General features: G+C 41.7%; 1 pseudogene; it reads left to right on the top strand.

The window, feature by feature from the left end:
- Nucleotides 1–3,117: 3,117 nt before the first annotated feature.
- Nucleotides 3,118–20,921, top strand: LOC126995396 (sodium/glucose cotransporter 4-like; annotated as a pseudogene).
- The last annotated feature ends 5,053 nt before the right edge of the window (nucleotides 20,922–25,974 follow it).

The raw sequence follows: 25,974 nt of genomic DNA, 5'->3' as shown, positions 1-25,974 counted from the left end.
AGACGTGGTTGTAGCAGTGGTAGCAGTGGTAGCAGTAGTAGTAGTAGTAGTAGTAGTAGTAGTAGTAGTAGTAGTAGCAACAGCAGCAGCAGTAGCAGTAGTAGTAGTAGTAGTAGTAGTAGTAGTAGTAGTAGTAGTAGTAGTAGTAATAGTAGTCGGTAACTCCTCGAGCCTTTTTCTTATCAATTTCTGCGACATTCGCGGTCTTCGTTCTAATTTTCATTCTGTGGAACACACACTCTCCTCCTCTAAACCTCACCTTCTCTTCCTCAGCGAAACACAGGTTTCTGAGGCTACTGACAGCAATCTCTACTCTGTTCCCTCCTACTATCTATATCCTAAATTTCAATCCAAAGCTGGATGTTGCGTCTACGTGCGCAACATCACTTGTTTCTCATGCCCACGACCTTGACTCTTCTGAATTTTCCACCATCTGGCTAAGACTTCATTGTCATTCTATTACATCTGTGCTGTTTATCTCTCACCTAACTTTACTGACAATGTAAAATTCTTTGACTATATGAACTCTTAAAGTGGAGCACATCTTGACCCACTCTCCCTTCGCTGAAATCTCCATCTTGGGAGATTTCAATGTTCACCACCAGCTTTGGCTTTCATCCTCTTTCACTGACCAGCCTGGTGAACAAGCCTACAACTTTGCTCTCCTCAACGATCTAGAGCAGTTGGTTCAGCACTCTACACGTATTCCCGACCGTCTTGGAGACAGGCCCAACATATTAGACCTCTTCCTTACTTCTAACCCTTGTGTTTACTCTGTCAAACTGTTCTCTCCGTTGGGCTCCTCCGATCACAATCTTATTTTTGTATCCTGTCCTTTCGCTCCTGTACATCCTCTGGACCCACCGAAGAGGCGATGCTTTTGGCATTTTGCTTCAGCTCGGTGGGACGACCTGAGGATGTACTTTCCCGATTTCCCGTGGAATGATTATTGCTTCCAAGAGAGAGACCCCTCTGTGTGTGCCCAGCGCATCACAGAGGTGATTGTCTCTGGAATGGAGGCATACATTCCACGTTCTTTCTCAACTCCTCATGCTAACAAGCCTTGGTTTAATCTTGCTTGTTCTCGTGCTATTAAAGATAGAGAGGCAGCTCACAAAAGGTACCAGAGCCTTCGCACTCCTACTAACCATGATCTTTATATTTCTGCCCGGAATCGTGCCAAATCTATTCTCCGACTTACCAAAAACTTCTTCATCAACAGAAAATGTCAAAACCTTGCTTTCTCTAGTTCTTCCCGTGACTTCTGGCATCTAGCCAAAAATATCTCCTCCAATTTCACTTCTTCTTTTTTCTCTCCTCTCCTTAACCCTGACGGCAGCACCGCCGTCTCATCTACCTCTAAGGCTGAACTCTTCACTCAAACTTTCTGTAACAACTCCACTCTGGACGATTTTGGGCATATTCCTCCTACTCATTCCCCCTCCGACTCCTTCATACCTGTTATTAAGATCCTTCAAAATTATATTTTCTATGCCCTCTCTGGCCTCAACCCTCAGAAGGCTTATGGACCCTATGAAGTACCTCCTATTGTCCTTAAAACTGTGCTTCCTTGCTGACACCTTGCCTGGTCAAACTCTTTCGTCTCTCCCTTTCAACATCTACCTTTCATTCCTGCTAGAAGTACGGCTTTGTACAGCCTGTGCCTAAGAAGGGTGACCGTTCCAATCCCTGAAACTACCGCCCTGTATCTTTACTTTCTTGTCTATCTAAAGCTTTTGAATCGGTGAAACTTTCTCTATTGCGCTAGACATATCGAAAGCCTTCGATAGAGTCTGGCACAAGTCTTTGCTTTCTAAACTGCCCTTCGGATTCTGTCCTCTCTCTGTCCCTTTATCTCCAGTTTCTTTCCGGCTGTTCTATCTCTGCGGTGGCAGACAGTCACTGTTCTTCCCTAAACCTATTAACAGTGGTGTTCCACAGGGCTCTGTCCTATCACCCACTCTCTTCCTGTTATTCATCAATGACCTTCTTTCCATAACAAACTGTCCTGTCCACTCATACGCCGACAATTCCACTCTGCATTATTCAACTACTTCCAATAGAAAACCATCCCAACAGGAAGTATATGACTCCAGACTGGAGACTGCAAAACGCTTAACCTCAGACCTTGCTCAAAACCCAATTTCTCCACCTATCAACTCGACACAATCTTCCAAACACCTATCCCTATTCTTCGACAACACCAGCTGTCACCTTCTTAAACACTAAATATCCTCGGTCTATCCTTAACTCAAAATCTTAACTGGAAACTTCACATCTCCTCTTTCACTAAATCAGCTTCCTCGAGGTTGGGTGTTCTGTACTGTCCCTGCCAGTCTTCTCCCCGCACAATTGCTATCCATATACAGGAGCCTTGTCCGCCCGCGTACGGAGTATGCATTTCACGTGTGGAGGGCTCCACCACAGCTCTATCGGATAGAGTGGAGTCTAAGGCTCTTCGTCTCATCAGCTCTCTTCCTTTACTGATAGTCTTCACCTCTTAAAATTCCGTGGCGATGTTGCCTCTTCATCTTCTATCGATATTTTCACGCTAACTGCTCTTCTGAACTTACTAACTGCATGCTTTCCTCCCGCCGCCTCGCCTCACACGACTTTCTAATGAAGCTCATCCCTATACTGTCCAAACCCCTTACGCAAGAGGTAACCAGTATCTTTACTCTTTCATCCCTCACGCTGGTAAACTCTGGAACAATCTTCCTGCATCTGTATTTCCTCCAGCCTACGACTTCAACTCTTTCAAGGGGTGGGTATCAGGACATCTCTCCTCCCGAAATTAACCTCTCTTTTTGGCCACTCCAATGTATTCTATTCGGGAGCAATCAGTAGCGGGGTTTTTTTATTATTATCGTTTTTTTTTCACGCCCTTGAACTGTCTCCTTTTCTGTAAAAAAAAAATATATATATAGTAGTAGCTGTTGTTTTTGTTGTAGTTATTGTTGTTGTTGTTGTTATGGTGGTGGCGGCTATCTAAGAAATAAATATCAGAAGTAGGGTACGAGTAAGAACAATGATAAGAAAAAGAATGAGTCTTATAGTAATATTGTTAGTTGTGAATAGGACCGGTACCTACAGTAATGTGTCCTTTCTGCGCCTCCCATGTCGTCATGGCGGTCCAAGCGAAGCAGCATGTCGGGCTACTTCCTGGCGTCCCGCAACATGCACTGGATCCCTGTAAGTGTGTGTGTGTGTGTGTGTGTGTGTGTGTGTGTGTGTGTGTGTGTGTGTGTGTGTGTGTCCACGAGCCACATTTCCTCACGCCCTCCTCCCCGGCAGGTGGGCGCTTCGCTCTTCGCCAGCAACATCGGGTCGGGTCACTTTATCGGACTGGCGGGCTCCGGGGCAGCAACTGGGATTGGCATTGCTTCCTTTGAGCTGAATGTGAGTCTTCATGTGTGTGTGTGTGTGTGTGTGTGTGTGTGTGTGTGTGTGAGTGTGTGAGAGAGTGTGTGTCACTGACGACTGATAAAATAATTATTTTAATGAACGTTTCTCTACAGTCCACACCTACCACAAACGAAGATCAACCACTTATGTTATTTTTTGTAATAAATCCTCTTATAGATTAACTAATTATCTTAATTCAATCTTGGATACGCAAGCTCCCAAAAGAATTGATGGAAACATGTATGTCAAAGCATGGCTTCCAAAATTAACTCACTCAGATTTTGCTATGTATCACTAAAGATATTCTGCTTCAGGCTATATTCGTCCTGATGATGCTGGGTTGGCTTTTCGTGCCCGTGTACATGAGTTCGGGCGTTTACACCATGCCGGAGTATCTCAGGGAGAGGTTTGGAGGGCAGCGTATCAGGGTCTACCTCTCCTGCCTTGCTCTTCTCCTTTCCATCTTCACCAAGATATCGGTAAATTTCTTCCTCTTTCCGGATTTTTTGTTTCATAAAACATTGTGAGTGCCCAGACAAACAGTCGATTATCTAATCATTCATTTTGTTCTTCACAGGCCGATCTTTACGCTGGAGCCCTGTTTATACAGCAGGCGCTTCAAAAGAATTCCGAGGAATGGCTTTACATTAGTATCCTCATACTGCTGGCCATTGCTGCTGTGTTCACGATAACTGGAGGCCTTACGGCTGTCATCTGACTGACTTTGTACAAACTATTCTCATGATTGCCGGTGCTCTCACCCTCATGGGCTTAAGTGAGTACACTGATAATATGCATCTTCCTTATTAGATCAATTTTGTGGCATGAACACTTAATTAAATATATAACTAGTCTCATTCGTAGCTTTTGAAAAAGTGGTGGTTACAACGAGATGGTTGACAAGTTTTTTATGCCATCCCCAATGAAACAAGATACGCCAACGACAATGTAACGAATTGTGGAGAGCCGCCCTCCGACTCTATGAACTTCTTCAGGTCAATCAAGCCTGGGAGTCTGATTTGCCCTGACTGGCATGATCTTTGGTGCCACAGTTTCTGGCATTTGGTACTGGTGCACCGACCAGGTATATATTCCAGCATGAATAATCATCGTGTTACTGGTCAGTTTGTTAATAAATAAATGTATGTATTAACGGTATTTTTTTCACGTAATATATATCATTGTCCTACAGGTTATCGTTCAGCGAACTCTCCAGTAAAACATGACCCACGTCAAAGCAGGTTGTATTCTGGCGGGACTGCTCGTTCCTGCCGCTCTTCATGCTGGTGTTTCCTGGAATGGCGTCACGCGTTCTATTCCCGGACAAGGTTGCATGCGTTGATCCAGAGGAGGTGAAAATATTGCAACAATGAGGCTGGATGCACGAACATTGCTTACGTTGAGCTCGTCCTTCATGTTCTCCCAGACGGTACGATCTAAACTGACTACTAGATATAATTTTACTAGAGATGTGCCGATATCGATGCTCAGTTCTCAGCCGATACCGATATTACAATACTGACAAATGGCCGATATTTTGCCGATACCGACACCAATATTTTTATCAAAATAAAATTCATAATCATCTGTTAATCAGTGTCATGTAATATATTTGTCCTGTTTCACATACTAAATAAGCCAGAAAAGTATCGGAGTATCGACCATATTTTCACCATGCCGATACCAACACCGATACTGCAAATAAAGGCCGATACTGCCGATACCGATACTGATGCTGCTGGCATATTCTAATTTTACCTCTACCAACATGCATGTGTTCACATATTTTTATTCGTGGTCTCACCTCCTACAGGATTGACTGGGCTAATGTTGGCGGTGATGCTGGCGCCCCATGTCCTCCCTCACTTCCATCTTCAACTCGTCTTCTACCATTTTTTCTATCGACATATGGACGAGGATCCGCAAGCAGGCAACTGACGTGGAGCTACTGATCGTAGGTCGCGCCTTTGTGCTCATCATGGTGGTGATCTCCATCATCTGGATCCCCGTCATACAGTAAGCCCTCTACTATATATACTAATCACCTTTGTCGTTTCTCTTGCTCATCAAATCTCTTCGTTTACATCACGCCTAATACTCTTGCTTTCTCCAGGAGCACAGCCAGTGGCCAGCTGTTCATTTATATTCAAAGCATCTCGTCCTTCCTTTCACCACCAATTTGCGCAATCTACCTTCTTGCTATCTTCTGGCCACGCACTACAGAGCCGGTAAGTTCTATTGCTTCTTATTTCCCTCCATATGGTAAGCCTATTCATGATATAGGAGCCTTATTTATCCTCATTAGTGTACATACACCATGAGACTACAATAGGGAATGTCTGGTGTACTGCAGGGCGCCTTCTGGGGTCTCATCGTGGGTCTGGTCATCGGTCTCACCAGATTCATCATGGAGTTCGCTTTCGTTATTCCTCCCTGTGGAGGTGAGTCACAAGCTTGGAGTAACTGCAGAGTTCAGTGCCAATAACAAATGCAATTACAATTACTCTTTTAGATTTTCAATTACAATTTCCATTACAGTTACCTCAACAGGATAACCAGAAATTACATTTACCTTTACAATTATATTACTCCTCTAGATTTTCAGTTACAATTTCTATTACAATTACTTCGACATGATAACCAGAAATTACCTTTACCATTACAATTATATTACTCCTCTAGATTTTCAGTTACAATTTTAATTACAATTATTTTATCGTAATAATCACAAATCACAATTAGAAGTAGATAGTTTGTATTGAATTACTTCAATTAATTTAAATTCTACGAATGATTAAATTAATATTGATGTTAAGTCTGTCAGGCAGCCAGCGCTAGTGGTTCATCACACACAGGTAGCATGACTCAGGAGTGCAAGTGATGGATGGACTCAAACATGCTGGAGACATTCCAGCATGATGACTAAACAATGCTACGTCCCGTAGCGTATACAACACTTGATGTGTACTGACGCATTTTGTATTTAGCCAGTTATGGTATGAATTGGTGTCCTTGTGTAATGATGTAATATAAAGATATATACTGAGCAGCAGCCAATTGCAATTAGATTTGCAATTGCTTTCTAACTTTAAAGCCCAATCAAAACTACAATTACAAATATTATTATATGAAAACTCAAATAAAATTCAATTTACAATTACTTTATAATTTAGAGGCTCAGTTACAATTATATATAATTATTAATATTTTCATTTTACTCATATTCAACTCGCGACTCGCCGAGCCTGGTGAGTCGCGCAGTGCCACAGCCCCGTAAAGGGTCAGTAAGTATGTCTGGACTTAAGAAACCCTAAATCAACTCGGGGATATCAGGGGCAGTTATACAAGGTACGGGATATTCAGCCAGAAAATAAACGAAACATTACGACTTTGGCGCTGTCTTGATTCCTGTGTCCTTTTGGTTCACAGTCATTGGTCATGAATTTTTCAGTAACTAAACGTCCAAAGAATGCCTAGACAAGATCAAAGAATATGTATTCTTTGGATTATGGCTCCCGCCTCGCCAGGCCACAAACAATGTCTAGAATGAGTCGACATGATATATTAGGTACTTAATGCATTATCTGTAGAAAGTACTTGCTACTTGTAGCAAGTAGTAAAGAGTAAGAAGTGACCGCACACATGAATGTTGACAGCGGTGTGATTTCGCGACAGAGCCAGAATCAGCGGACAAGCGTCCCGAGTGGATCAAGGTGATCGTTGGCAACGTGCATTACCTCCACTTCGGATGCATTCTGCTACTGCTGACCATGGTGGTGACGGTGGCGGTGTCGCTGCTCACCGAGCCAATTCCTGAGAAGTGTGTAAGTACAGCATAACCCATCCCGTCCCATCCACCCCTTTTTATATCACGGATGTACTCTCTGTTAAATGTGCATTAAGGCATACTATCCCCACCACATCCCTCAACCCCACCCTCCTGCAGGACGAGTATCCGCCCTGCCCAAACCATCCCTTGCGTGGCAGTGTCATATACTCATCCCATCCCAGCTACCGTCCTTCGGCAAATGTTTACCTCCCCTCCATCCTATGCGCACTAATCACCATCAGTCATTACTACTCAACTGTACGTATGTATGTATGTATGCCTCGGAGTCCCCGGCTGGGGGAGGTCCATAAATGCCCCCAGATCTGATTACCCTTTGGTGCCGATAATAAGGTGTCCTGATAACTCTCCCAACTTTCTCTATATCAACTCCTGCAACATTAGCGGTCTTTGCTCTAACTTCCATTCTGTGGAACACCATCTCTCCTCCTCTAAACTTCACCTTCTCTTCCTCACCGAAACCTAGGTCTCGGGGGTTACCGATAACAACCTCTACTCGGTTCCCTCCTACTATCTCTATCATAATTTTCATTCCAAAGCTAGATGTTACGTCTACGTATGCAACGACATCACTTGCTGTCGTGCCCATGATCTTGATTCTTCAGAAATTTTCACCATCTGGCTGAGACTTCATTGTCACTCTTTTAATAAGTACATATGTGCTGCATATCTCTCACCTAACTCTACCAACTATGTAAAATTCTTTGACTACTTGAACTCTGAAGTGAAGCACATCTTGACTCGTCTCCATTCGCTGAAATTCCATCCTAAGAGATTTCAATGTTCACCACCAGCTTTGGTTTTCATGCTCTTCACTGACCAGCCTGGTGTACAAGCTCACATTCTGTCCTATCGCTCCTGCACACCCTCTAGACCCCCCGAAGAGGCGGTACTTCTGGCATTTTACTTCAGCTCGGTGGGACGACCTGAGGATGTACTTTTCCGATTTCCCGTGGAATGATCACTGCTTCCAGGAAAGTGACCCCTCAGTGCGCGCCCAGCGGATCACTGAGGTGATTGTCTGTGGAATGGAGGCACACATTCCACATACTTTCTCTACTCCTCATGCTAAAAAGCCTTGGTATAATCACGATTGTTCTCGTGCTATCAAAAATAGAGAGGCAGCTCACAAAAGGTACCAGAGCCTTCGCACTTCTGCTAACTATGATCTTTACATTTCCGCCCTGAATCGTGCCAAATCTATTTTTCGACTTCCTAAAAACTCTTTCATAAACAGAAAGTGCCGCAGAAGGCTTATGGGCCTGATAGAGTGCCTCCTATTGTCCTTAAAAACTGTGCTTCCGTGCTGACACCCTGCCTGGTCAAACTCTTTCGCCTCTGCCTTTCAACATCTACCTTTCCATCCTGCTGGAAGTACGCTTACATACAGCCTGTGCCTAAGAAGGGTGACCGTTCTAAATAATCACTTCCAATCCCTCAAACTACCGTTCTATAGCTTTACTTTCCTGTCTTTCTAAAGCTTTTGAATAATTTCTTAATCGGAAGATTCATAAGCATCTATCTACTTCTGACCTTCTAACTGATCGCCAGTATGAGTTCCGCAAGGGACGTTCTACTGGTGATCTTCTTGCTTTTTTAACGTCTCATCAACTTCTCTCTTCGTACTGAGAGTCTCGTACCTCTTAAATTCCGCCGCCATGTTGCCCCTCTTTCTATCTTCTCTCGATATTTTCACGCTGACTGCTCTTCGAACTTGTTAACTGCATCCCCCCATCCCGCGGCCCTGCTGCACACGACTTTCTTCGCAAGCTCATCCCTACTGTCCAAATCCCTTATGCAAGAGTTAACCAGTATCATCTCTTTCATTCCTCACGCTGGTAAAGTCTGGAACAAACTTCCTTCATCTGTATTTCCTTCTGCCTACGACTTGCACTCTTTCAAGAGGAGAGTATCAGGACACCTTTCCTCCCGAAATTGACCTCTCTTTTGGCCACTTCTCAGTGTTTTGCGGGCTTTATTTCTTTCTTTTTTTTTTTTTTCACTTGAGCTGTTTCCTATACTGTAAAAGAAATTATTAAAAAAGAATAAAGACCCTTTCCTATCACGCTGTCCCATCCATCCACTCTTCCGGCACGCGTATATATCTATGCCTTTTCACCCACCTTACCCACACACTCAACCCCCTCCAGTATGGGGGTATCCCCTCATAAAGATGGACTAAGAGGCGCACCTAACATCACCGTAGCCGATCCAGGATTCAGTATGGTTCCTAACTAGTAGAAGGTAATGTTATAATTGTATTTCATAAAAAAATCCTTATAACCAAAACTAACTAAAATTATGGGTATTCTTTTCTTGAACAGAACATTGAATAAACAACAGAACAATAATATGAAAATACGTATAGCCACCACTGCCAGGTCATCGTACTCAGAGCACAGTATTTACCTGTTTCTGACGCCTAACTATTGGCAAGAAACATCAGCATCTAACTCTTTTAACGATAACTATAACTTAGTTTCGTTATTGGTGCCCAGAAGACAGTTTGGGGGTAGGAAGTCGGGAAATATAATCGGCTGAGTACGACAATCTGGCAATGTTGACTGGCTGTAGCTACGAGGCCCGAGCCAGCCTACACGCCATTTTGGGGGTATCAGATACCATAAATAGCATATTTTACTGCGCATGAGCTTTCATATTGATCTATTTGTGTATATTTCATGGTGGTAAAACTTACATAGATACTTGTTTCATTTTTACTAGTGACACGAATATGTGACTTTTTCACAAAAGAATTTCACCCAAACAAGTGAATCAGACACCACAGAAATATTACCAGTGTGTGTATGAATGAATACAATGATAAGCACATATTCTGATTTAACTCTATTATGTCTCGTGGATCATTAATAAATAAAAACAAAATATCTGTAGAAATGCAAAGGTTGGTGCCATTTGATTTTATATAGTTTCACTTAGGCTCAAGGAAAAATAACCTACTTTGGACGTTGGGGTCTGTGGTCTGAATATATCTGTACATCTATGTAAATCTCTCTCTCTCTCTCTCTCTCTCTCTCTCTCTCTCTCTCTCTCTCTCTCTCTCTCTGATAGAACTTTTTTTTGACAGCAAAGGAAACCGTTCAAGGGCTTAAAAAAAATAATGAAAAAAAAGCCCGCTACTCACTGCTCCAAAAAAAATTAGAGAGGAGTGGCCGAAAGAGAAATAAATTTCGGGAGGAGAGGTGTCCTGATACCCTAGACTGTCTCGGAGTGGACGCATGTCACTTCAGGGCTCAGTTCATGGCCCAGTGCAGTTCATAATTTACATCAACAACGTTGAAGTTGAACTCAATAATTTCATTACTAAAGAGGTATGCTGACGACACGAATATTAGCAACTCGGTCCTCTTACAGCAAGACATGCAAAGCCTCCAAGATGATTTGTATAAAATTTCGGCTTTGTCTGGTAGATGGGAGATGTTCTTGAAAATTGACAAGTGCCAGGTTCTGCAAGATGGAGTAATAAATAGGAGGTTCGAATCGTTCGATTATGAAATAAAAGATGTGAAACTCAAGAGCATACACTGTGTTATGGACGTGGGTGCCTAAGTCGTGTCAAACTCCAGTTGTTCACAGCAGTGCACTGATGCGAACTGAATGTTGTGTTTTTAATAGAAAATTTTCATTCAAGAATAAAAATGTAATACTGCCACTATACAATATTCGTATTAGAGTGTCAGACCCCACTTGGAATATGCGGTAGTACTTTTGGTCTCCCCACAAATGAGAGGGGAGGGGTCGCGGTGGTAGACTGTGGGCGGACCTCAAGGGAAAAGCTGAAGAGATGATAAATAAGCCTCTTGCCCAATCCATTGCGTTTAGGTCGCCTTGAACATGACTACCAGCCCTTTCCAAACCACTCCCGTCCACCCGTCTACTGTCCACTAAGTAACAATCTTCATTACAAAAAATAGGTACCGATCCGTATACCTCGTCAAAACAAATGTGTACAAAATATCTTTCTTTCCCTGCAACGAGAACATTTAACACGCTCCTTCCCCTCACGCAGCTGTACCGCCTCACCTTCTGGAGTCGCAACAGCAAGGAGGTTCGTGTGTCCGTGAGGGAATGGAGGAATGAGATGGCTCCTGACGACCAGGTCAAGATTCTACCCAAGAAAGAGGACGGCGACGCTTCCAGCGTATCTACCAGTGGCTCAAAGGGTACGGCTTTTATACTGCTCGTGACTCGAGTAAGGCACCTTTACAGCATTGTTGACTCTTTAACCCCCCTCGGTATCATTTTCGGCAGAAGTAAGGCCTTCATCCGGCCACTCGACATGGAGAGGGATAAGCAAAACGTACCTCTCATTTGTTTCTTGAAAATAATTTTCTTAAAAACAATTCTACAAGAAAATGTAGCAGAGAAAAAGTATTACTTACCATTCTTTATTTCTTGCAAAACACAACTATTTTGCTGCAAACCGGGCAGTCCAAATTTATTCTCGCCATCTTGTTATTTGATGGAAAGGTGAGAGAAATCAAACTTCCAGTAATATGTGACAATTTAGTGCACTGAACAAATATCAGCCAAATCAGCTTGATATTTGGCCAAATATAATCTAGAATTAATTTTGGTAATAGGACACCCAGAGAGAGTCCTGTATACGAGACTGAGTGGAGTTCACAGTGGCCAAGCCTCAAAATGCATTTATATTATAGTTTAGTTTACAAGGCCAAGTCCCTACCATAGATAGGATGGGATCACAAAGATACAGACACTGCACATGTATTTGTAAAGTGTGGCTGCAGGCACAAACTATAACTACAGTGAAACAGTCTTTCTCTATATGTGTGACCGCATCCCATATAATGTGAACGGGGCTTGACCTTGTAAGCACAAACTAATCTCGAGTACAGGAATGTTTCGCGTTGCCAAATCCCAACATTCATTAAAGATATATTTTCACGATAAGGTGAAGCTAACACATGCAGTAGAAACATGTACGTAGTTTAATCCCTTGAATGGTCATATATTCCTGGAAGACTGATTGTATCATCTTTGTATCATATTTATAAAGTTTGCCAAGTTTGCAAAATAATAGCTTTGCTATGCAAATAATAGAGAAAGATAAACAATGTTTTCTTCCTTGTTTTATTTTCATACGAAATAGTTTGGGTTATTTGGATGATATATTATAGTACTCTCCTCAAATAACGTTTTAAGAAACAAATGAGAGCTATTGCCTTTCCATCGCCTTCACGCCGAGGGACCACAAACAGTGCTGCCATCTATCATAATTCACCACGGAACCCCAATTGTAAACACCTATTTATAAATTATACAGTCTCCGCCATGTTAAGGAGTCCACTGTGCCCCCTTCTTCGTCTTAACTCACTATATATTGTTACCGCTATGGAGAAAGGCCTCTGTACTAATTACTCCAGAGAAAGTTTCCTCTATACCTTTTGTACTCTATTCCCATCTTTACTGTCAGCACGGGTAAGGTATGACAGTGACTAGGCCCATCATTACTGCCAGTGAGAGTAAGGTACGATAGTGGCTAAGTCCTTCTTTACTATCAGTAGGAGTAAGGTTCAACAGTGGCAAGGTCCTCTTACATCAGTGAGAGTAAGGTACGACAATGGCAAGGTCCCTCTTTACATCAGTGAAAGTAAGGTACGACAATGGCAAGGTCCTTCTTTACTATCAGAAAAAGTTAGATACGACAGCGGCAAGGTCCTTCTTTACTATCAGAAAAAGTTGGATACGACAGTGGCAAGGTCCTTCTTTATTATCAATGAGAGTAAGGTACGGGAGTGGCAAAGCCCCTCTTACTATCAGTGAGAGTAAGGTACAGCAGTGACAAGGTCCTCTTACTACCAATGAGAGTATGGCATGACGGTAACAAGGTATAATTATTATCTTTACTATCAGAGATAATAAGGTCCGCGACAGTGGCAATGTATATATTTTAAACCAGCGAAAGTAAGGTACGGCAGTGGCAAGGCATATCCTTACTATCAGTGAAAAGGGTACGGCATGGCAGTGAAAAGACCCCTGTTTACTGTTAGAGTAAGGTACGGCAGTGGCAAGGCCCTTCTATACTCTCACCATAAGCAATATACGGCAATAACATAGCATACCTTTACTATCAGTGGGAATAAGGTACGGCTGATCAACCTTATAGGTTTTCAATATGGTAAAATAATCCCCATTTGGCAACGCCATTTGCTTGTGGCGACTCAAATTTGATAGTCGGTTAGTAACGAACACCCAGTGCTTCAAGTAGTAGCCCGTGCTACCCTCCCTTGCTGTCGCTGATATTGCTTTATTGTTTCTTCCTTCTAATTCAGCAGTTCTTAACCTGGGGGTCGTGATCGCCTGGGAACGAAGTAAGTTGTTTTGAGGAATATGGGATTTTATTCGTATGGTGTAAGGTTTTCTGCATGTTATACCGTATCTACAACTTCTGTAATAAATTGTAAGTGGAAAGAGTTTTACAATCTGTAATAACTTGCTAATAAGCTAATGAAGTAGTCAAGAGAAATACATTATAATTTTACTGTGTACTCTAGCTAATAATTTTACTGTGTACACTAGCTTATAATTTTGCACTTTGTTAAACCAGGCTATTATTTTGCATTTAGGAATACTATTCTATTTTTTGTATTCATGAACACTAGGCTATTATTTAGCAGTTAGCAATACTATTCTATTATTTTGCATTTATGACAACTAGGGTATTATTTTGCATTTAGGAATACCATTCTATTATTTTCCATTCATGAACACTAAGCTATTATTTAGCAGTTATTTTGTAGGCGGGCAGGGTACCGGCGTGTGGCAGGACAGTGTTGAGTGCGAATGAGCGTTCGTTCGCCACACCAAGACGCCAACGGTTTTTCACACCCTCCCGCTCCTCGCTGCCTCTCGCTTCCGAAGCAGCTTCGCTGCCATACGCACGATGAACAGTCGCTCGCATATACGCGCTTATGCACTGCGATTTCGTCGTATTCGAGCTCTGACGATGGTATTCGCACCGTGCGAATAATCGTGCGATTTGGCCAATATCGCAGACTTCTGCGAACTTTTTGAACATTTCAAAATGTTCGCGCGACGGGCCAGCACCCGCAAGTCGTGCGAACTTCACCGCGCGACTATTGCGACTAATCGCAGGGACGTCGCTACGATGTCGAGCGTATATGCCGATTTCGAAAATTTTCAAAATCAAAAACCGTCGCAGAGCGAAATCGCGGATGTATGATTCCAGCATAATGCTGGGATCACACATCCGCGAATTCGCTCTGCGACGGTTGGCGATTTTGAAAATTTCCGAAATTGGCATATACGCTCGACATCGTAGCGACGTTCCTTCGATTAGTCGCAATAGTCGCGCGGTAAAGTTCGCACGACTTGCGGGTGCCGGCCCGTCGCGCGAACATTTTGAAATGTTCAAAAATTTCGCAGAAAGTCTGCGATATTGGCCAAATCGCACGATTATTCGCACGGTTAAGCGAGAGACCATCGCAGTATGCGCTCGCATACCCTCGTCAAACGCAAGGGGTCGCGGTGTATGCGAGCGACTTTGTACATCGTGCGTATGGCAGCGACGCTGCTTCGGAAAGCGAGATGGCAGAGAGCCAGCGGGAGTGTGAAAAAGCGTTGGCGAGCGACCACTCGCTCGCACTCACACTGTCCTGCCACACGCCGCTACCCTGCCCGCTTGCACAATAATAGCCTAATATTCATGAATTTATAATAATAGCATATTATTCCTAACTGCTAAATAATAGCTTAGTGTTCATGAATGGAAATTAATTGAATAGTATTCCTAAATGCAAAAGAATACCCTAGTGTTCATAAATGCAAAATAATAGAATAGTATTCCTAACTGCTAAATAATAGCCTAGTATTCATGAATACAAAAAATAGAATAGTATTCCTAAATGCAAAATAATATAGCCTGGCTTAACAAAATGCAAAATTATAAGCTAGTGTACACAGTAAAATTATTAGCTAGAGTACACAGTAAAATTATAATGTATTTCTCTTGACTACTTCATTAGCTTGAAAGCTAGTTATTACAGATTGTAAGGCCCGTACCAAGAGTAGTGAAGGTCGAGCCGCGTACCTTCTCTTCGACAATGTAGGCACGGCCTCAGACCGTGCCTTCAATCCTTACCACAAGTCGCTCGGGAAGGTAAATGCACATACGCACACTGCAACCTTCTTTTCACCTACCAGATCTAATGCACACACATACAAACACACAGTGCTATTCATGGAGGTATAATGCCTCCATGGTGCTATTACAGCCATAATATTGTCCGTTTCATTCGGTCTGTCCACTCGTGAACGTTGATGTGGCACCTGCGCATTGAGAGTTTGTGATTGCGTGAAGATCATTTGAATGTTTGTGTATACAAAAAATCCTCAAACCATCGTATATGAACCGCAAACAGAAGATTTGCATCGATAATATACCATACAAGAACACGAAGAAACAACTTGCATATCAAACAGTATAGTTTGATCATACTCGAACGATCTATAGCCTTTCAGATACTCATATTTCATCTCATTAAGGGAGATAAAGTGACATACGACTCTGCAAGTGTCTATACATAAGAAAATTTGATGTTGCATGTATAAATAACATGGGTAGCCTAATATTCTAAATAGCCTAGCACCGCATTCCACAGTTATTATTTATTATTTCATGTTTTTTTTCCCATTATTAATCGTTATTTACATGCAGTAAATTATTAAGATACCCTTTGTTTGCACTTGCAGAGCCAGATGTCTTAACTGAAATGATAAAGGATTTGAAAAACCACAGATCGTTGGAGAATGTGAGCCACGAAGGTTCCCGCCTGGCTGGTACCTCTGTGCTTTGAAGGCGCGTGCTGTTGTTGTAAACAAGACAAACATATTCGCTGCAGCTATAATATACGACTTATCAATTAGGGAAAATATTTTCTCAGGTTGTTTTAACTGAACCGCAACTATTTGTCACGCCAAATTTTGAAAATAAACATTTTTTTCACCGAAGGTCTGAGGGAAGACACGGGGTAGACCAGGTAGACCGTGCCTTCCCTTCGTCTCTCCTGCAGACCTTCGTTCCAAAAATGCTAGTGACTTTAGGTACGCACCGTCCTTCCCTTCGATCTTCGTCGCTAAACCTTCACGACTCTTGGTACGGGCCTAAAACTCTTTCCACTTACAATTTATTACAGTAGTTGCAGATACGGTATAACATGCAGAAAACATTACACCATACGAATAAAATCCCATATTCCTCAAAACAACTTACTTCGTTCCAAGAAGATCACGACCACAAGGTTAAGAACTGCTAAATTACAATCAAGAAACAATAAAGCAATATCAGCGACAGCAAGGGAGGGTAGCACTGGGTGTTCGTTACTAACCGACTATCAAATTTGAGTCGACACAAGCAACTATCGTTGCCAGATGGGGATTATTTTACCATATTGAAAACCTATAAGGTTGATCAGCCGAAATAACTACCTTAGCGTTAGAGCGTCGGGATATGCAGAGTGCCAAGATTAATTTCTGGTTAGTGTGTGTGTGTGTGTGTGTGTGTGTGTGTGTGTGTGTGTAATATATATATATATATATATATATATATATATATATATATATATATATATATATATATATATATATATATATATATATATATATATATATATATATATATATATATATATATATATATATATATATATATATATATATATATATATATATATATATATATATATATATATATATATATATATATATATATATATATATATATATATATATATATATATATATATATATATATATATATATATATATATATATATATATATATATATATATATATATATATATATATATATATATATATATATATATATATATATATATATATATATATATATATATATATATATATATATATATATATATATATATATATATATATATATATATATATATATATATATATATATATATATATATATATATATATATATATATATATATATATATATATATATATATATATATACGTATATATATATATATAATGTGTGTATGGGGATGGATGGTAGAGAGTGATAGAGTTGCCTGCCTATTAGGCTGCGTTTACATTAGAACTATACGGTATACGGTATACGATTCGCTATTCGGTATACGCTATACGCTATACTCTATACGGACACGGCAGGTTACATAGGGCTGCACACGTACACTATACTTCCAGTCGGATGCCGTCAACATGGATTCTTCAGACGAAGAAGATGTGGCCTTTTTTACTGATGGAGGCTGAGGAGAGACATGGGAAGAAAAGAAAACATGGGTACGACAGCACTTCCAAATGAGACCTGAGTTGGGGAGTTCCACACCACATTTCAGAACCTGATCGATCATCCTGATGATAATCTATGTATTTATTAACTTACCTTGGAAAAATACAGCCTGCCACAACTACGCGATGGTTATCTGGCGGTAGCACGGTGCACGAAAATCGAACATGTTCGATTCTTTCGCCTTATACTATACGCAGCTATACGGCATTTCGTATAGTGCCTCCTATGTAGCGCGGTATGGAATTTTGTTCGATTTCCAGCTATACGCGTGCCCCCCGAAAACGTGCCCGTATACCCGTATAGTATAGCTCTATGTAAACGCAGCCTTATGGGTCGTACAGCGACGCGCCCTCGACGTTTTCTCGACCATGCGTGCGACGTCGAGCGTCGTCGAGCGGCTAGACGAGGGGCGGTCGCGCATAGTCGCCAGGCCCTGCGTTCAGCCAAGGCCTTCTAAAAGGGGCCTGGTTCAGCGCGAACCATCGCAACGGGTTTTATTTTCAAAATTGGGCTCCTCTGCGTACAGTCGCGCGCATTCACGCACGATTCACCTCGACGTCCCCTCGCCTGTCACCCTCGTGTGCGTATAGGCGAGCGACCCTCCCTCGCCATGTTGCTGTGAGTTGAAACAGAGGCAAACTCGCAGAGACAATGACGATGCTACCACGATTTCATGCATTTTCAAAATCGCCAACCGTCGCAGAGGAAAATCGCAGATGTGTGATCCCAGCAATAGGTACAGCATTGACAAAGCATATTTTTACTATCACAGTGAGTAAGGTATACGGCAGTAGTCAGGTTCATCTTTACTATAAGCGACAGTCAGGTACAGCAGTTACAAGGCCGATCTTTACAATCAGCCATAGCAAAGTACATCAGTGGCAAGGCCGATCTTTACTATTAGCGAGAGCAAGGTACATCAGTGGTAAGGCTGATCTTTACTATTAGCGAGAGCAAGGTACACACACTCAAAAAACTATCGTTACACATTCAGCACACATACACACATTCAGCACGATACAAACTGACACCAAGGGCGACGCCATTGAGAACAGGCTACTCATGTTGGTGTCACTGTATTGTTGGTGTGGGTTCACTTGCCTTAACCAAGTGAGCGGGATTCGTAAATCAAGCAGTAGAATTTGCGCTGGCACCGTAATGGTTCATGAGACACCAGGATGGCGTCTTCGTCGAAGTCAAATGATGTGTGGTCTATGAAGCTATAATATTGTAGTGTTTGAGGTGATGAAATCATGCTTTAACACCTCACACACAAGTGAAGAGTTAAAAAAATTCCATTTAAGAGACACATACGATAAACACCTTGCGGTGATGACTCACTCAGGATTCGGTTATCAGAGTGATCGCCATACGGCTCCTCTGAGCCTAGGAGGTTACGTAAACTTAGCTAACCCTTATGATAGATTTATAGTGGATTATAAACTTGACCTATCACCCAAATGGTAAGATAACGTTGGCATTTGTTTCACTAGTAAAGCAAGCACTACTCTAGTCACGGTATTCTCTTGTCTAGAAACAATCCTGGAATGCACCCAATAAGATTAATTCTATAATAATTATCAAGCAGTCATTATACCAACATGTTAGACAAATTAACTACTGTATGCAAGCTATTTAATAAATTTATCTTCTCCAGAGACGGCTAATTTCGGCAATTCAAAACGCCCGCGCCAAATTCCTTATTCGTCAACTTAAAAATCGCGCAAAGTTCCTACTTTTTATTATGCAATGAGGCAGCACGAGAGAAGGGTAGCCCAGGAGTAGATTGAAACAACATGTAGAAGTCGATGCAACTCGATCTGTTTAAACTTTTATCTTTCTTACCAGCAATGCTTTTAGCGTTGCAGTTTGTTGTGGGTATTTTCTCAGATGCCCACAACTTGTTCATGAAAGAAAAGACACGCTCAGTGGAAGCATTAGTTCCAGGATGGCACATTATGAACTGAACTATATTTGACATGCGTTGCTGGTTGTTTTTGTCTTTGACATGGGAGAATTCTTCTACCCCCCGTTGTTACGTATATCATATGAGTATTATTGTTTAATAATTTGTGAATATAAAGCTTAAACAAGTGGCACTCAAATCACTCCGTTAATATTATGGTGATATCTGGTATCTCAGTGTCTCCCTTCCTCTTTATCCCTACCTTACGGGGGTCCTACCCTGCTCCCCCCAGTAGAGCTGAGGTGGTGGGGGTGATCGCACCCTTACCAACCCTGCCGAGATTATCGGTTTGCTCAGAGTGAAATTCGTCGGACCCCACTGTAACGATAGTTTTTCGAGTGTGTGTACATCAGTGGCAAGGCCGATCTTCACTATTAGCGAGCAAGGTACATCAGTGGCAAGGCCGATCTTTACTAATAGCGAGAGCAAGGCCGATCTTTACTTTTAGCGAAAGCAAAGTACACCAGTTTCAAGGCTGATCTTTACTATTAGCAAGATTAAGGTATACCAGTGGCAATGCTGATCTTTACTATTAGCGAGAGCAAGGCCAATCTTTACTTTTAGCGAGATCAAGGTACACCAGTGGCAATACCGATCTTTACTAATAGCGAAAGCAAGGTACATTAGTGGCAAGGCCGATCATTACTATTAAAATTTGTGAGAGTAAAGTACGGCAGTGGCTTTACTACTCGTATACATGCACTTTATGTCACAGGAGCTCCTTGAGACTGACATGCAGCAAGTGTCTGGTGATGGGCCTGGGCCTGGAAAATTAGTGGAGAGTGAAGAACGGTCAGCTTCTCGTCATGATACTTATTGTTGGTATTCTCAGATCTGCCGGACTGGCGACGCGCCCTTAACTGGATGTGCGGCGTGAGTCCCCAGGCGGAGGGAGCCACAGAGGATCCCGACGTGGAACTGACGCCGGAGGAAAAGCCAAAAGAGCTGCCGAATTTCTTGAAGAGAAGGCACCTTGGAAGAGGTATTCTGATCTTTACAAATCCATTGACTTTGGACATGAAAAAACTGAAAATTATACCATTTGTGTTTTCATATAAGATACAATTTTGACATACCCAACACCTTTTCTTTATGACGTTAGTATTTCTGGATGTCCAGGGATCATAATTACATCAGAATGTGTGTAAAGGCGCTGGATCCTTTCTCCTGCAGTGTTGTCAACGTCCTGTCTGTGAGCGTGATGGTGGGCGCCACCTTCATGTTCGGCTTCTACGGCTAGAGTAGCCTGCGTCTATAGGAACATTTGCGACTCACAAGACGATCATCATTCCGACACCACCGCTTCTACAACCAGTGTATGGAAATGAATATAACATAATAAATATAAAACATATGTAGCCAAACGATTTTCATCCAACATCCTTGCGGCCACTAAAGTATTTTAGCCCAGCTGCCCGTCGGCGAGAAGTCACTTCGTAACAAACACACTGGTAGAAATATCTAGCCACAAATAAAATAAAATAAATTCTTCACAGAGGAGGCCCCACCTAGTCTGATTTACAATAGGGTTATAGAATAAGAGGTCTTATTCTGGTTATGTGCCCAGCCTATGGAAAGTACCTAATGTGACACCGATTTTCAAAAAGGGGAAAAGGTCAGATACTTCTAACTATCGCCCAGTTAGATTAGCATCGGTTATAGGCAAGATGCTGGAGTTGATAATAGCCAGGAGCATTCGGGATCATCTAAAGCAGGGGTTCCCAACCTTTTTGTTCCTCTGTACCCCTTGGGCATTTTTATAGGTTCCCGTGTACCCCTAAAAATTAAGGATAAAAAACGATGAAATTGTAATATTTTTTATAATATATTTTTATAATATATTATTTTATAATAAAATCTGTATGTGTAGACTGATTAAATAATCTAAATAATAGTTTTGCTTTTAAAATGAGGAATTTGTTAAAAAAAACGACATTGTGCAATTTGAATGCAGATTACAACACCATGTATTGTACAGTAGTGGTTATTCTCTCGGACCCAATGTACCCCCTGTCAAGTGCAAATGTACCACTTGGGGGTAACATATACCCAGGTTGGGAACCCCTGATCTAAAGAGACATTACTTAATTCACGACCCGCAGCATGCGTTCACGAAAGGTAGGTCATACCTCACCAATCTCTTGCCCTTCTATAATAAAGTAATTGAGGCGGTAGACAGAAATGAAAACGGGCCACTACAATATCACATAATTATTGCTTAAATGACACTCACATAAGCAGGTCTAGGTGAGAGGATTTTGGGTCTTAGTGAGCTCTTATTCCGTCTAAAGGCACAATGCATTGAAGCCAGAAATCGAGCAAATAGGGTACTGGGATTCATTTCCAGGAGCGTAGCAACAGAAGCGCCGAAGTCATCCTCAAGCTATACTAGCATTATTTAGACCTCATCTTCATCTTGCCATATGAAGAAAGACTAAAACAATTAAACTCGCAATCTTTAGAAAGGCGAAGGGTGCCAGAGAACGTGATCGAAGTTTATAAATGGATGAAGGGCTTTAATAAGGGATATATTAACATGGTTCTGATGGTAAGACTCGGGCAGGACACGTAGTAAGCGGTTTAAACTGGATAAATTCCGATTCAGCAAGGATATAGGCAAAATTGGTTCACCAGCAGAGTGACAGATGAGTGAACAGGTTTGGCAGTCATGTTGAGAGTGCCAATACGATAGTCACATTTAAAAAAAATAGATAAATTGATAGATAGTGATGTTAGGTGGGGTTAGATTCACGGTAGCTGCTCTTGGCCAGGCTCACCGGCCTCTTGCAGACCTCCTTACGTTATTATGTTCTGATCTCTAACTTCCTCTACTATAATATAATCTTCTCTAACCTTTTGACCTAACATGACCTACGGATAACTGACGATTACATTTATTCATCTTTCAATGTAAATGCAGTTATTGCAGAAGCAACTGAGTAGACAAATTGACTGAAACATTAATTTTACTCGACACCAAGAAGGAAAAATAAATATAATAGACATGCATGTTATAGTTATCTTTACAAAGTATATTAATGGTTAGGGTAAAGATTCGTATTAGGTCCGTGCCAGTATCTCATTACCTACTTTATGAAACATCAGTATCTCTTCATATATCTTTTCTACAAACCTTCAACAGTCATGGAAACGCTTTGAAAATCCAATTCAAGGACTTTTTTACTCTTGAAAATAGGGGATAATGTTTACGAAAGCGCGTCACCTCCTCTGCTGGCCTCGGCGACTCTGCAGCCGGTGTTGCGAGAAATACCTCCTCGCTGAAATAAGTCACATATACATGAGGGGGGGTAGCCCCCCCTGGTTAGAAGGGGGGGTCGAGGGGGTCGCAGCCCCCCCGTTAGTAGGTCGTAAAGTTCGGTTGGAGTAGTTTAAATATGCTTCCCGACCCTAAGCCCTCTGCGAGCTATTTTGCGGCTGCGGCGGCTGCAGCGTCGCTAGAGGAGGTGACGCGCTTTCGTAAACATTATCCCCTATTTTCAAGAGTAAAAAAAAAGTCCTTGAATTGGATTTTCAAAGCGTTTCCATGACTGTTGAAGGTTTGTAGAAAAGATATAGGAGGAGGCGAGAAACCGACGCCGCCACGCGGTTTGAAAAACTGTCTGGGTCTAACAGAGAAAAAACAGTAAAGTCATGGTGGAGGAAAGTAGTGGAGGGAGGCAAAAGAAGAGTAGAGCAACCTGCAAGAGGTGTGAGTTCAATGGAGTGGTTAACGAAGATGGTTTGTGCAGAAATTGTGAAGAAGAAGAGAGAGCCGGCAGGGAGACCTGCAAAAGATGCGCCAAGAAGGTGCGGCACAACAAGTGTGGGCTGCAGTGTGACAGCTGCCAGGTGTGGCACCACGTCAAGTGTGAGCAGGTGGAGGATGGGGTGTACGAGGCGCTGAAGAGGCAGCAGGGCACCCTGTGGTTCTGCACACCCTGCAACCCCAAGGTAAGGCAGACCATTAGGGAGGCTGACCAGATCATGAAAGAAAACAAGGAGATGAAGAAAGAGCTGCATGGCCTGAAGGAGAAGAATGATCTGATGGTTAAGAAGATGGAAGAGATAGAAGAGAAGTGGAAGGAGAGGGAGAACAAGATGGAGGAGGAGAAGGGAGATCTTAAGGCAGAGCTGAGCAAGTGGAAGAAGATGAATGATAAATTGAGGAATTTGAGTTTGAAGAGAAAATGAGGGTGAAAGAGGAGATGGTGGAGAGAGTGACTGAGACAGTGTTTGAGAACCTGGAAGAGAGGGAGGAAAGAGAGAAAAGAAAGAAGACTGTGATCATGTTTAATGTAAGGGAAAGCAGTAAGGATGATGCAAGAGCAATGGAGATGGAGGACAAAGAGCTGGGTATGTGTTCAAGGACAAGCTTGGAGTGGAAGGAGCTCAGGTAGAAAAGGTGTACAGGCTGGGAGTGAGAGGGAGAGGGAGAGAGCGGCCACTAGTTGCATGTCTGAGTGACGTGTATGCAAAGTGGGGAGTGATTAAGAGAGGCAAGAGCTGAGTTATGTACGAGAGGAAGATATTAAAAACATCAGGATTGGTAGATAAAACAAAGAAAGAGAGAGAGGAAGATGCAGTGTTAAGGGAAGAGCTACAAGAGAAAAGAAGGAGGGAGGCAATGGACAATAACGAAAGGCAGGGTTGTGAGGGTGGCAGAGCATCAAGGTAGGGAATGAGATGGGGAAAGAGGGGAAAGAAACGGGGAGGGGGAAGTATTTGCAACAGTGAAAGTTTTGAATGTGCAGGGGTTAACTAAAACTAAGGGGAAGGAAGTGGAGGAATTAGTTAAGGGCAATAGTATAGTTTGTTTAACGGAAACCCAGAAAAATGTAGGAGGTTAATTTTGGCGATAATTTTGAAGTCTTAGACAATATGAGAGAGGAAAAGGACAGAAGGGGAGGAGTACTAATGATTATTTACAGAAAGAAAAGGTACAACTTTATGTAAAATAGAAACAAAATGTAAGGATGTATTACACACAATAGGAAAAATAGGAAATGGGAGGATAGATTAGTGTTAGTATACTTTAGTGTTAGTGATGTAGAGAGAAACAAGGAAATAACAAAAGAAATAGAAAAAATAATAGAGGAAAACCAAGAGCCTTTGATGATAATGGGTGACTTCAATGGACATGTGGGGTTCAAGGGAACACAAAAGTAAACAGGAATGGGAAGTGATTATACAATGGATGGAAAAATATGGATTGATTATGTTAAATGATGACGAGTGGTGTGAGGAGAAGTGACATGGAGCCAGATGGACAACAGAGTGTAATAGATTATGTATTAGTGACAGACAAGGTGTACAATAGGTTCCATAAAATGAGGATAGATGAAAAAAAGGAAGAATATGACCTTTCAGACCATAATCTGATAGAGGTGGAATTAAGGATAAAAGAAGAAAAGAGGGAGTTCAAGAAAAATGATTGGATTGAGAGGGAGTACTATAAAACAGATAAACCATCACTAGAAAACTTTAGGAAAAAGCTAGAAGAAAGTGTGACGAGGAATAAGGTGGACAGTATAGGAGAACTGGAGAAAAAAATGAGAGAAACAGCAGATGCAATTTAAAAGCAAAAGTGTATATAGAAGAAGAGAGAAAAAGCTAGGGGACGGCGAGGAACCAGCATGGATAAACGAGGAAATAAGGAAAGAAATAAAAGAAAGGAAGAGGTTAAACAGAAATAGGAGAAATGCAAAATGCAAAGAAGAGGAAGAAAGGTGGCAAAAATTATATGTAGAACAAAGAACAAAGGTACAATTAAAGATAAGGAAGGAAATGTACAAACAAGAGGAGAAGATAACAAAGGAAATTAAGGATAAGAAAAATGGAGAGAAAAAGATGTGGGAGTATATAAGAATACTTAAAGGGGAAAAGGTTAAGGATAAAGACACTTTAAGGATATAGGAGGACGGAGTGGAGCTGGAGAGAGGAAAGGTGGGGGAGGAAGTAAAAGTTTTTGGAGTGGAGTGTACAGAAAACATGGAAATGATATAAAGGAAGTTTGGAACACAGAGAAGAGAGAGGAGTATGTAAGGGAGTATGAACAGGTAATAAAGGACATAGAGGAAAACCAGGCTGTAAGGTTGGAGGATATTAATGAGCTGAGGCAGTGGGGTGGCAGCACACTGAAAATGTGGACTAGAAGTGAGAGAACACATGGAGATGACAAGAAGGGTGAAGGGGATTCATCTATCTGGAAGAAGAAAGCATAAGGGAAGATAGAGTAATTAAATGTATCAATAGAATGAAGAATAAAAAGCAGTTGGAACAGACAAAATAAAGCCAGAAATGTACAAAGAATTTGCAAAAGTAAAATATTACGGAAGGTGTTGGTTGAAGACCTTGGGGCAGTATTAGAGACAGGGAGGATACCAGAGGGATGGAGGGACTCTAGGACA

This window comes from Eriocheir sinensis, chromosome 8 (genome assembly GCF_024679095.1).
Source record: "Eriocheir sinensis breed Jianghai 21 chromosome 8, ASM2467909v1, whole genome shotgun sequence".
Taxonomy (NCBI): Eukaryota; Metazoa; Arthropoda; class Malacostraca; order Decapoda; family Varunidae; genus Eriocheir; species Eriocheir sinensis.
This window is presented reverse-complemented; position numbering and strand designations above follow the sequence as displayed.